This window comes from Nelumbo lutea, chromosome 7 (genome assembly GCF_056320005.1).
Source record: "Nelumbo lutea isolate HS-2025 chromosome 7, American lotus-T2T, whole genome shotgun sequence".
Taxonomy (NCBI): Eukaryota; Viridiplantae; Streptophyta; class Magnoliopsida; order Proteales; family Nelumbonaceae; genus Nelumbo; species Nelumbo lutea.
In genome coordinates, this window is record NC_142690.1 from 5,157,202 (window position 1) to 5,169,774 (window position 12,573).

At 38.3% G+C, this 12,573-nt stretch overlaps 1 pseudogene across 1 annotated transcript; it reads right to left on the minus strand.

Moving 5' to 3' along the window:
* Positions 1-7,175: 7,175 nt before the first annotated feature.
* Positions 7,176-12,399, minus strand: LOC148844778 (copper-transporting ATPase HMA4-like; annotated as a pseudogene). The gene is made up of 7 exons (XR_016102126.1): positions 12,341-12,399; positions 11,450-11,739; positions 10,971-11,138; positions 9,543-9,796; positions 9,329-9,451; positions 8,736-9,219; positions 7,176-7,682 (listed from the first exon to the last, which is right to left on the minus strand). The product of XR_016102126.1 is annotated as a copper-transporting ATPase HMA4-like (transcript).
* Positions 12,400-12,573: the final 174 nt, after the last annotated feature.

The following is a 12,573-nucleotide window of genomic DNA, read 5'->3' on the forward strand; positions in this document are numbered from 1 at the left end:
ATGAAGAAATTAGCAAGCACAATTACTTGAATTGCATTCAGATTTTTATTTGGGAATGGAATTTGTTCACATTATTCTTTTAGGACCTATTTCATGTTCATGTCAACTTATAATTAATAATTTGCCTATTCAGGTATCCTTGGTCTTATTCACATTCGTTTCCAATAAAGATGGCGCCTATTAAGTGTTGGATGTATGTTGTTAATGGTCGACTGAATGAAGCATTAGATATTGGTGTTCAAAAATTTATTGGTTATGCCTTTAAGAGGACATAAAAAAAATGGTCAAATTCGATGCCCTTGTGTCAAATGTAGCAACAAGTATTCAAAAACTCGTGAGGTAGTGTAGGCGCATCTAAATGTATATGGAAACATTCCTAATTATACCTTTTGGTATCACCATGGGGAAAGAGTATGTGAGCCTCAATCTAAGTCTAATGATGAAGATGGTGATGAATTAGAAGGATGTGAAAGTGATGATGAGGTGGATGAACTTATAATAGATTTATATCCAAAATTTAGTGAATTTGATAGAAACAATGCAGATATTGGTTCATTGAGTCATGATATGCCTGAAGAGGAACCAAATGATGAAGCAAAGAAATCTGATAGGTTGCTAAGAGACTCAGAGAAACTCTTGTATGATGGTTGCAAGACTTCAAAATTGTCCGCATTAATGAAATTGTTTCATATCAAGAGTCTTTGTCGGTGGAGTAACGAGTCATTTACTATGTTGCTACAACTGTTTATAGAAGAATTGCTATCTTGTGGATCAACTTTACCTGATTCTTATTCTGAGGCAAATAAAAAAATTGATGCATCTGTGAATGGTTGCATGTTATTCTGGAAGGAAGATGGAGAATTTGGCTGTTGCAAAATATGTGGTGCTTATTGATGGATGAATGATAAGTGTAATGGTGAAATCAGGTGTAGAAAAAATGGTAAGAAAATACTGCATAAGACACTACACTAATTCCAACTAAAGTCGAGGCTTCAACGATTGTTTATTTCTACAAATCCAGCTTCTTTTATGAAATGGCATTACGATAAAAGAGTAAAAGATGGAGTCATGAGGCATCCAACAAACTCAGTGGATGGAAATATTTTGATGAACTTTGTGAAGCTTTTGCAGTAGATCCTCGTACTGTGAGACTTGGTCTTGCTAGTGATGGTTTCCAACCCTTTGCAAATTCTAAAACTCCATATAGCATTTGGCCAGTAATACTTATTCCTTAAAATTTTCTACCTTGGATGCAAATGAAACAAGTTCATACTAATTCCAAGTCCTGAGGGTCCTGGAGACGTAATTGATATCTATCTCCAAACTTTGATAGAGGAATTGAAGGAGTTGTGGGAATCGAGTGTTGAAACATTTGATGCATCAACACGACAAAACTTTTAAGTTGTGGGCAGACTTGCTATGCACCATTAATGATTTCCTTGTGTATGGAAACTTGTCTGGAATGTATGGAGTACTAAGGGGAAAATGGCTTGTCGTTGTTTCAAGAAGGAGACTTTTTCTATTAGGTTAGCCAATGGTGGCAAGCAGTGTTACATGGGCCACCGTTGCCTGTATTTTTGCACTGTATTATACACACATTTGTGCACTCCATCTTATACGTGCAACTATCCCCCTTTATTATGGCTTTAAAATTCAGAAATTTTGAAATTTTGGCTAAATATTTCAATAAATCTGAATTGTTTTCTTTAATAATTTAAAATATTCATTATGCATTTATTCATATTCATACTATTGATTGATTTTATATATTTTAATAGTTTTTAAAATTTTGGGTAAAAATAAATGGCCAAAATTTTGAAAATTTAAACAAAATAAGTCCATTCAGTATTATCATTTACTTACCTGTCTCCAATGCCCATAGGCATCCCACACTCCACCCCCCCCCCCCATTAATTGGGATATCTCCCTACGACAAGCACTTCCTAATGCATGGGGGGTATGGGCTGTGGGGAGCCTGCCTTAACTCATTTATTAGGGCTAATAAAGCCCCAATAGTATGAATTAATGTTTGCACTTCGGCCCATTACAAGAAGCTATTGTGTGCTTATAATCCCACTGACAAGTTAGTCTGTGGAAATCTGATTTGGTTTATAAGAAAATAGTAACTGGTGTTACCAAGTCCGAATCTGCTCCTCAAAGAGCGCGCATCACACCAACCTCACAGCATGTCTTGGCTGTACATTGGGAATAACTCTCATGCTTGTATTTATTATTCATGGAGAGATGTTTCTAATACTGGGAAGGATGTGGTTGTGAGATCGGTGTGAGGCATGCTTTGTGAGGCGCAGATTCTAATTCGGTATCACCTATTACTATGCACACGGACAAAAAATGAATAAATAAAGGGAAATAGGTTAAGATATTTTATATTTATGCTAATAAATTATAGTTTACCAAAAAAGAAAACAACTCTTTTTGAAACCTTAAACTTGAGACCATATGTGGTGGAGAGTCTATAGACTTTATATTTGGAACACTGAATTAAAAAAAAAAAAAAGGAAAAAAAAAACAGTGAGCTGGTTAGGGAATGTTTTGAGTCTAGACTAATCGCATATGATGGCTGGAGGAAGGCTTTCTGCAATTGCTTTGGTGTGTGCTGGACAAGGAGTAAAGTATCTGTATCGAGTATTGCACCAGAAAACTTGGATACAAATATGGAATGGATACGAGTATGCTTCGGATTACAGCCCAAGCTGGATTTTGTCTTTTTTATTTTTTATAAAACTTATATTACAAATTGGAAAGGTCTATGTACAAAACAATACATTGAAACTGAAGAAGGGGTTAGAAAATAACAGACATGCTTTGTGTAAGTTTCCAGATGTGATCATTGACCTTGGGTACCCTCAGCATGACATCCACTCTATCTTAATCTGATTAATGAGATTTGGAGATAATGGTTGATGGGTAATGCAGGAAAAAAAAAAGAAAGAAAGAAGGGCTGCCACATTAGAAAAATCAATATAATTTTGCTGATGTAGCAGTTACTTTTTTTGTTTTGAAGGCATCCTACTGGTTGTAGCGAGACTTGGGATTGAATCCTGCCAGCACCTGGATTGGGGGCAATTTGGATCTCCTACCCACAACACACTGCAGTTGTACATTAGGAATATCTCCCTATGAGTGGTAACATGTAAATAAGAAGTTCCCAATGTACAGCTGTAATGTCCTGTGGGTAGGATCCTTGTGGGCAGGAGATCCAAACTCGGTTAGGGGGGAATGGGTTGGGGCTACCCTCGTTGTGTAACCCTTGGAATAATAACTAAATAAAATCAAAGATTCAAAATATTATGTTATTAGTAAAAGGAGCAAAAAATGACTAACATTCTATACCATGAATAAAGGGAATTGAAAATAACTTTTATGAAACTTGAACCTCTAACTCTTTAGTAAAACTATATAATTTAAACCAATTTAATTTATGTAGGAGTAGATCCTCGTTTAATCCAATTATAAACAAAAGTGACCTTTAACCAAATCAAATTTGAATTTGACTACAGCCAAAATTGTGGAAGGCAAAATGGACCAAACATCAGTCAAATATCACATCTAGGAGGACCCAACCCAACCAATCAATGGGATCTTCCCTACCTTTCTCTTCCTTTTCCTTTAAACCAAGCATACCCTTGTAGAATGCGACCAAAGTTAAAACTCTAGAAACTGAGCTAGCTGCCTAACTTAAGAGAGAAGAAATCATGTGGCAACAAAAATAAAGAATGAACTGGCTGAATAGTGGAGACAAAAATACAAGGTTTTTCCACTCAATTGCAAAAAGAAGGGGTAGCAAGAATAGAATCCTTTTTATTAGGAAAGATAATGGAGAGGTGATATCTTCAGAAGAGGGGATAGTGAAAGAATTGGACAACCATTTCCAACAAATATACTAGACCTCACACCTAAGAATCCATGATAGCTTACTAAACTGTGTGACGCTTAAGTTAAATGCGATGGACAGAGATCTTCTACATTCATATGTAACTGATGATGAGATAAAAAATGCTTTATTCCAAATGGCTTCAAAGAAAGCTCTAGGGTCTGATGGATTTTCAAACCTGTTCTTCTAAAAGTACTGGGGTATTGTAGGAGAGGATATTGTAAAGGCAGTTAAAAAAATTTTTGTCACAAGTAGAATTTTAAGAGTTTTTAATGAAACCCACATTGCACTAATCCCAAAAGTTATAAACCCTAAAAATCCTACTCAGTTCTGACCTATTAGCTTGTGCAATACAGTTTATAAGATTGTAGCTAAGGTCTTGGTGAACCGAGTTAAACCATTCTTGGGGAATCTGATTAGTGAAAATGAGAGTGCATTCACTCTTGGGAGATGTATACAAGATAACATACTAGTTTCCCATGAAATAATTGACCTTATGAAAAAAACAACGGGTAAAACTCCCAGGCTGGCTCTAAAGTTGGACATGAGTAAGGCTTATGATAGAATTGAGTGGCATTTTCTAGAAAAAGTGCTATTCAAATTAGGTTTTTGGGCCAATTGGGTGAATTGGGTAATGCAATGTGTTTCAACAGTCTCCTATAGAGTGATAGTTAATGGAAGGTCGGGATCAAAATTTTTTCCTGAAAGAGGGTTATCTCTCCCCTTACTCGTTTATGTTCTGTTCAGAAGTCCTGTCTACTAAGCTGATAGAGCTTGTACACCAAAAGAAAATTTCAGGTATTTCCATTACCAAGAATTGCCCAACTGTCTCTCATTTGTTTTTTGTAGATGACAGTTACATATTCACTAAGACAGACTTGGGAGAAGGGAAGGCTCTTCTGGACACTATCAAGGTGTATAAGGAAAGCTCTGGTCAACAGGTAAGTTTCTCAAAGTTTGAAATTTTCCTCAGTAGGAATTTGCACCCAAAATTCAAAGAATCTTGGCCAGATTTCTGAAAATGAGGAGAGTGCACACTCCCCCTATTTACCTGGGGCTGCCTACCCAAGTTAGGAAGGCCAAAAGGGCCCTATTTAACTTCTTAATTGAAAAAGTGGGGAAACTCCTGTCAAAGTGGCATGAATCAATGTTCTCACAAGAAAGGAAAGAAGTTTTGATCAAGGCTATAGCCAGTGCTATTCCAAATTACACTATGCCATGTTTTTTACTTCCCAAAAGTGTTTGTAATGAGTTGAAAAATATCTAAACAAAATTTTGGTGGGGGGATCCCAAGGAACTAGGAAAACCCATTGGGTCTACTGGTAAAGACTGAGTAGAAATAAATTAGCTGGTGGTTTGGGATTCAGGGACCCCTACCTCTTCAACTTGGCCCTTCTAGCCAAGCAAGTTTTGAGAATTTGCAAGGAAGAGGACAACCTGTGGGTTAAGGTGATCAGAGCCAGATATATAAAAAAGAAAAATTTCCTAACTGACAGATCTCCAAAACATGGGTCTTCAGGATGGCAGAGTCTCCTAGCAACTAGAGAGGTAATCCAAAAAGGAGCCTGTTGGGCAATAAGTTTTGATACAAAGGTCAGGGTATGGGATGATCCTTGGCGACAAAATATTAAGTCCGTCAAAATTACAGGCCCCCTGACTAAACAATCCTAACATATTCTGGGTGAAGGATCTGTTGGATGGAAATGAAAGACGATGGAATGAGAGATTAATTTGGGCCAATTTCTATGACCTAATTGCAAGAAGTATCCTTAGTATAAACTTTTCAGAGGGTCAGTGGGAGGATAAGCTCAGATGGACTCTCAATCCAAATGGACATTATACAGTAAAATCTGGTTATTATGCCTTAAAAGCCTTGAAGAGTGGAAGGATTCCTTCTAGGGAAGAAGGTGAAAATGATGAGGAGCTAAAGAAGAGTCAGTGGTCAGAATTATGGAAAGCCAAAATTGATCCAAAAATTAAAAACTTCATCCGGAAATGTTGTGTAAATGCAATTGCAGTAAAGGGAAATTTAGTTAAAAGAAAATTGGCTTCTGATGCTACATGTTCTGTTTGTTCCAGAAGCTCTGAAACAATTATGCACCGTCTCTTTGAATGTTCTCATGCTAAAGCTGTGTGGTTGGTAGTCATATGGGAATTAGAATTCTGAATGGGAGTCATTTAAGCCCATTTAAACAATGGCTTTCTGTTTGGTTCACTAGGTGTTCATCTAATAAAAATGTTAAAAATGATATGATTGCTCTATCTTTTTTGATTATGTGGATTATTTGGAAAAGCGGGAATTGGAAGGTTTTTGAAAACATTGACCTAAACCCAAGCTTTAATCTGTCTGTTTTATATAGGATGTGGAGAGAGAGGCAGAAGATTTCCCAAGCCGGATTGCAAGGTTCTTCTCGTCAGTAACAAGGCAATGAAGCAAGGGTAGTTGTTTTTTGGAAAGCTCCAAGGCCAGAAGTCCTTAAATTGTTTTTTGGGGCTGTCCTGAGGGATTCTTCTGGGACTGTGCTAGCAGCTGTTTTTGGGAAGTCTACTGTAGCATCCCCGATACAAGCAGAAGCTCTAGCAATCTTAAGGAGCTTGGAAATGCTGAACAGCTAGAAGGGCAAGGCTATTCTAGTGGAATTAGACAGTTTATCGTTAGTCCAAGCTTTGAACGCGAGGAAAGTTGACCTGGCTTCGGATGCAAGTTTTTTGTGCATGGACATTCTCATGTGTACAGTTGGACTTTCTACTCACTTTGTGCATGTTGGCGGGTGTGGAAATGTGGTAGCCCATAAGTTAGCTAGGAAAGGGCTGAAGGAATCTGGATTCTTCCTAGAGGATCCGCCTGAGTGGATTCAACTCTTTGCTAACCAAGACTTGGTTAGTTCTTAACTGCTGTATGTTGTATGTTTGTTTTTTGGATCTTGTTTCTTAAAATTAAAAAAAAAAAAACTATGTAAAATTTGATGGGACCCACCCGAGTGTGGGTTTCCATCAATTCAGTGGGACCCACCAACTTACCTGCTCGTCTTTGCCTGAATGATACCAAAATGTTTCGAAACCTGGACTAACGGACAATTAACCATCCACTTGGTCGCTCCGACCCTAAACTGGGTCGAGTCAGTTTCCAATTTAGAATTTTCCAAAGAAGTATAACTGCACAACATCAAACCAGAATTTGGAAAACTGCAACCTAGGTCTGTCCTGTAGATGGACTGTGGCCAAGCCACTTATACTTGTCCAGGAAGTCTCAGTTTCAAACATCACAAAAGAAAATTAATAAAGATGGAGAAATGCATCACTGAAAAGGTGAACTACATGTTCTTTTACAGAAATCCAGTATAGACCTTGTTGTAACAATTGACAGAAATGGAACCATTGCAGTTCATACACTACACGTGTCTTGGGCTTGCAAAGGTTTCTTGTAGGACAGCAATAAGAGCGATGAGCAGACAACACTAAGTGAGGAGGTTGCCATGCAAGCATCAGCAAGCCAAGGTGGTAATCGGATTCCGGTAAAAGGGAATAAAACCCCAGCAATAATTGGCATTCCAAGAACATTGTAACCCAAGGCCCATACATAGTTGAGCTGGATCCTGGAGAGAGTTTTCTTTGAGAGATCAATGGCTGTTATAACATCCTCCAAGGTTCTCTTGATGAGAACAATATCAGCAGCTTCAATGGCAACATCAGTACCCGCACCAATTGCCATGCCAACATCAGCAGCAACTAAAGCTGGAGAGCCATTGATTCCGTCACCTACCATTGCCACAGTCACACCTTTCATCTGGCATTAGATTTGATTTCAGTCAGTCAATAGTCATACACACATGCTGTTCATAGACATCTAGCTTCATATCGTCAATTCATGTAGTTAATCAGATGGCGCCTTGTAATCGATGGGTTCAATTGTCAGGCATAATTACTATCACCATATCATGTCGTCCAGACAAAATTTTTTGGACTATCACAGTATAGGCCATCAGACCTGTCTTCTTTGACATAATGGCAGAAAAGAACTGAAGATGTTAGCAATAAACCAACAAGTCCTCTAAATTAAGTTGTGCCTAATTAAGTCATAGCATGAGAGAATGTTAGAGATACATGTATAACTTATATACTTGTACAACCATAAGGATATATGGATCACATATAAAACATGAAATATGTATCAATAAACTGACATGCAAGTAACTGGATTAGTAGAGTCATTAAGAAGCATAACATCAGCAGTCATGTGATTATTTGATATAATACTCTGCTTTGATTCTAAGATTGGTGGGGCAGATAGGATTGAGGGAGCTTTGGGTTGAGAGGCATCCATCAATGAGAGACTTTAAATGAAAGCTTATACAGGACTGTATTTTTGTATCAGACTGGATGCACATGGATTTAGAACTTCAGTCTCTATTTGCTTAACCTTTATTTTTTTTAGTATGGTGTATACTCTTTATGTAAAGAAACCCCACTTCTTTTTAATGTTCCAGAAAAAAATGATACAATAAATAATAAATTTAATGCCAACAAAACTGAAGCTGAGTTGATTGAATCCTTAATCTAACAGGATGAGCTATTATTGTGTAAACTGCTAGTCGGGTGTTCAAGTGTTGTAGTTCGAAAGTCCATAACCACTTAACCAACTTCTTACTGTCGCTTAGCTGTAAAAGAATATCCATATGAAGGTTGTCTCAATGAGCAGAAGTCAACCGTGTTGTTTGAGGGTCAATATTCCTTACAAGAATACAAGACAAGGCATTTAAATCATTCAATGCATTCACTGGAGAAGGTTTATAGTTCATATGAAGTATTATCGGCCCAGCAAGTGTTTGGATGTATTTACCTGTAATTCTTTGATCTTATCAGCTTTTCCTAGTGGATCAGTTTCAACAAACACCTTGCTAATTCCAAGCTCCTTTGCTATGGCAGTTGCTGTAGCCCAGTGGTCCCCAGTCACCATAATTCTTGAGATCCTCAATGACCAGAGGTATGATACAACCCGTTCTTCCTCTGGTTTTACAGGATCTGTTATGCAAAAGCCCCAGCAATCCTCCTATCAATGGCAACCAGTACACATGTACGAGCTTTCTGTTCAGTTTCTGACATATAATCTTCAACATCAGGGTCCAGTGGAACATTGCAGGCCTGCATGAGCCTCTTGTTCCCAACCAACACCAGTTTTCCCCCAACATTTCCACCAACCCCAGCCCTGGATGAACCTCAAAGTCATTGGGTTCTGTTACATGTTCAATAGCAGAGCCATACTTCTGACGCAGCTTCTTAGCATATTCCACCACAGCCTTTGCTATTGGGTGCTCACTGTTTACCTGCCAATGGAACTTTCAGAAATCCTTGGAAAAATCAAATCTATAACTTTTAATCCAGAACATAGAGCAAGCAACTCCAACGAAACTAGGTGTTAAATATCAACCTCACCTCAGCAGCAGCAGCCACATCACAGAACTCCAGGATAGACACGTTTGAAAAGAGCATTGTATTAACAACAACAGGTTTTCCGACTGTCAATGTGCCTGTTTTATCAAACATAACAGTTTGTACCTGCATCTTGAGGGATGTGGCCTAGTTAATCATTCAAGTCCAGAATAAATTCAATTTCTAACAAAAAAGCAATCCTAATGTTCTTTCTTGCCTTATGTGCATTTTCAAATGCATTTCCACCCTTGATGAGGACACCTTGAGAAGCTCCCTCCCCTGTGGCAACCATGATGGCAGTTGGGGTTGCTAGTCCTAGAGCACATGGACAAGCAACCACAAGAACTGAAATACAAAAGCGCAGAGCCAGCTCAAACCCATCCGTGGCTTTTGGAATCCAGCGTTTAGGGTATACACCAACTTCTCCCGAATGATCCAACCCAACCATGTAAGGAATGCTGCTACAACAACCTGCAATATGGTGGAGGGAAATAAATACACATTGCATCAAGGGAAAGACAAGGAGATTTTTCCCTTCTATATTCCTATTTCGACGAAACATAAGAACTTTATAAAAGTCTTAGAACCAATTGGTCAAGGTCCTTGCACAGAGGACAAGTTTTTTAAAATGAAATATATTCATAATTATTGCAAAACTGGTCTAACAGAAAATTGATAGACAAATTTGATACTAAATTATGTTTTTAAAAATTGATTGGCATCTGGAAGAAAAATCTCCCAGAATTTATGTAAAACAAGAAGGGATTTAGGAAGGTAGCAATGGCAAGTAACCGAAGTCATGAAGTCTGGAAGGCAGTGTAGCAAGAAAAATGAAGTGGATAGGAGCATCTAGAGTGGTTCCTGATTTATGCATGTTAATCAGAATTAAATGAAAATTTTATAGAATGACTATAAGACCAGCAACAATATATCGTATTGTACATCGGATCAATATCTTGTGGAGTGGACTGATTATGCAGCAGATAAATGTCACATTTTATCCACCATAATTTAATTGGTAGATACAAAAATAAAGAGCAGATAACTTTTCTTCTGAGGACATATGCAGACTATGATATGAGACATTATTTGTGTCAACTGGCCATCTTATGGCCCTAGATACTCATTAAATTCATCCGTCTCCTTTCCAGGGAAAGCAAGTGTGCTTCAAGAGTTATTCATCTTTATTTTCTCAACATTCATTTTCTTGTATTTTACTTTCATAGGTTTACCTTCACCTTAAAATCGCAAAAGCATACCCGAGGAAACACTTGAATTAGAAAAATAGAGAAACTAATTTCTTAACATTCTTCCTATGATAAATGTATAAGCAAGAGTGCATTGTTCACTCTATCATAAAAAAAAAAAAATGTACATTGAGTGGAAGACATCTCTGCCTTGAAAGTGATAAATGTAAAGATCTAATGAGTTCAAAAGAAACCATTCATCAGACGACATTACTAGATAGCTTTATCAAGCACCACTTTTCCCAACCTTACAGGAGTTAAGCAATCAACTATTTCACAGAAACACAATACATGTTGAGCCTTTGAACTAACCATGCATAAGGAGCTAATAGAACTGACTAGAGTAGATCATTATTAACTTCAAAGTGAAAGAGAAAGTCATCAAAGAAAGAACCTACCATAGGAACAAAGAATTTTGAAGTTTGGTCTGCTAGTTTCTGAACTGGTGCTCTGGCAAGTTGAGCAGCTTCCAGCAGCTGTACTATTTGGCACTATGCAGTCTCTGACCCAACATGAGTAGCCTTAACTACTAAGCATCCATTCTCATTTACAGTTCTACCAGTAACCTGATTATGACACATTAAAGCATAAATTAATTTGAAATTTGGCTTCCGGATAAAGTGTACAAGGTTACTCACAATGCAGAAAGAAGAATATATAAGGGTCACAGGGCCATCACCAAAATTTTGTCCCAGTTATCTGAGGTCTTGGGAGGGGTGGACTGAATTGGTTCAGACCTAAACTTAGGCATTTTCTTTCAGGAAGTGACAGCTATCAGACTCAAACCCACGTTCTCATGTTTGTCAGCCCAAGATTTTATCATTGCACCAAATATGGCCCCAAGAAAGAAGAAAGATATAGAACAAAAGAACAGAACCTTGTCTCCTGGCCTCTTAGCTACGGGCCTTTGCTTCTCCGGTGATCGTACTCTCATTTACATGGCTTTGTCCCGTTATAACAACACCATCAACAAGAACTTTTTCCCCTGGAACAATCTTAGTTACATCATTTCATTGTATCAGCTGAGTACTTATTTCCATCTCGGAGATCACATTTCCTTCCCCATCCAATGTTAGCAGATAAGCTGTATCAGGTGCAAGGTCTGTCAGCTTTTCCAAAGCATCTCTTAGCAGATGGTTCTCACACAATTTGGAGTGAGAACTAAGGCTTTTAGATCAGATAATGCCAGAGAGTACTTTGAGAAGGACCTGACGACGTATCTCTTAGAACATGGTGCAGTTCATCAAAGCAGTTGTGCATATACACCGCAACAGAATGGAGTTGCTGAGAGGAAAAACAGACACATTGTGGAGGTGGAAAAGAGTCTTATGGTGTATGCTTCAGTTCCTATGCAGTTCTGGGGAGATGCAGTTCTTACAGCCGTGCATTTGATTAACCGTGTTCCTTCATGGACTTTGGGGTTTAAGGTGCCATTTAGCCTTCTTTTTCCAGATGGAAAGATATTTCATATACCTCTGAGGGTTTTTGGTTGTGTTTCTTTTGTTCACATTCTCGGCCCTCATCACAAGAAATTGAATCCTAAGGCCAAGAAATGTGTTTTTCTTGGGTATGCTCAGAACCAAAAGGGGTATTGCTGTTATGACCCAGTATCGAGGAGTAGATTTGTCACTATGGATGTTTCCTTTTTTGAATCCACATTCTTCTTCTCGAGTGGTTCTCCTCAAGGGGAGAGTTTTGGGGAGAAGAACTCACAATTTGTTCCTCTTCCTGTTTCTGTGGTGCCTCCATTAGTTCAGCCAGCATCTACATCAGTTCAGCCACCACCTCCTCCATCAGTTCAGCCAGCACCTGCACCTCCAGTTTCATTACTTGATCCACTACGGGAAGCCTCACAACAATATCAGTGCTGACAGATGATGGTTGACTCCACACATCCTCAACCCACACCACTCTCTATCAGTCCTTCTGAAACTCCATATTCGCTAGATACAGTTCCAGGTATTCCTCTTGAGCCTGAGCCTGTTATGTTTTCTGATGATA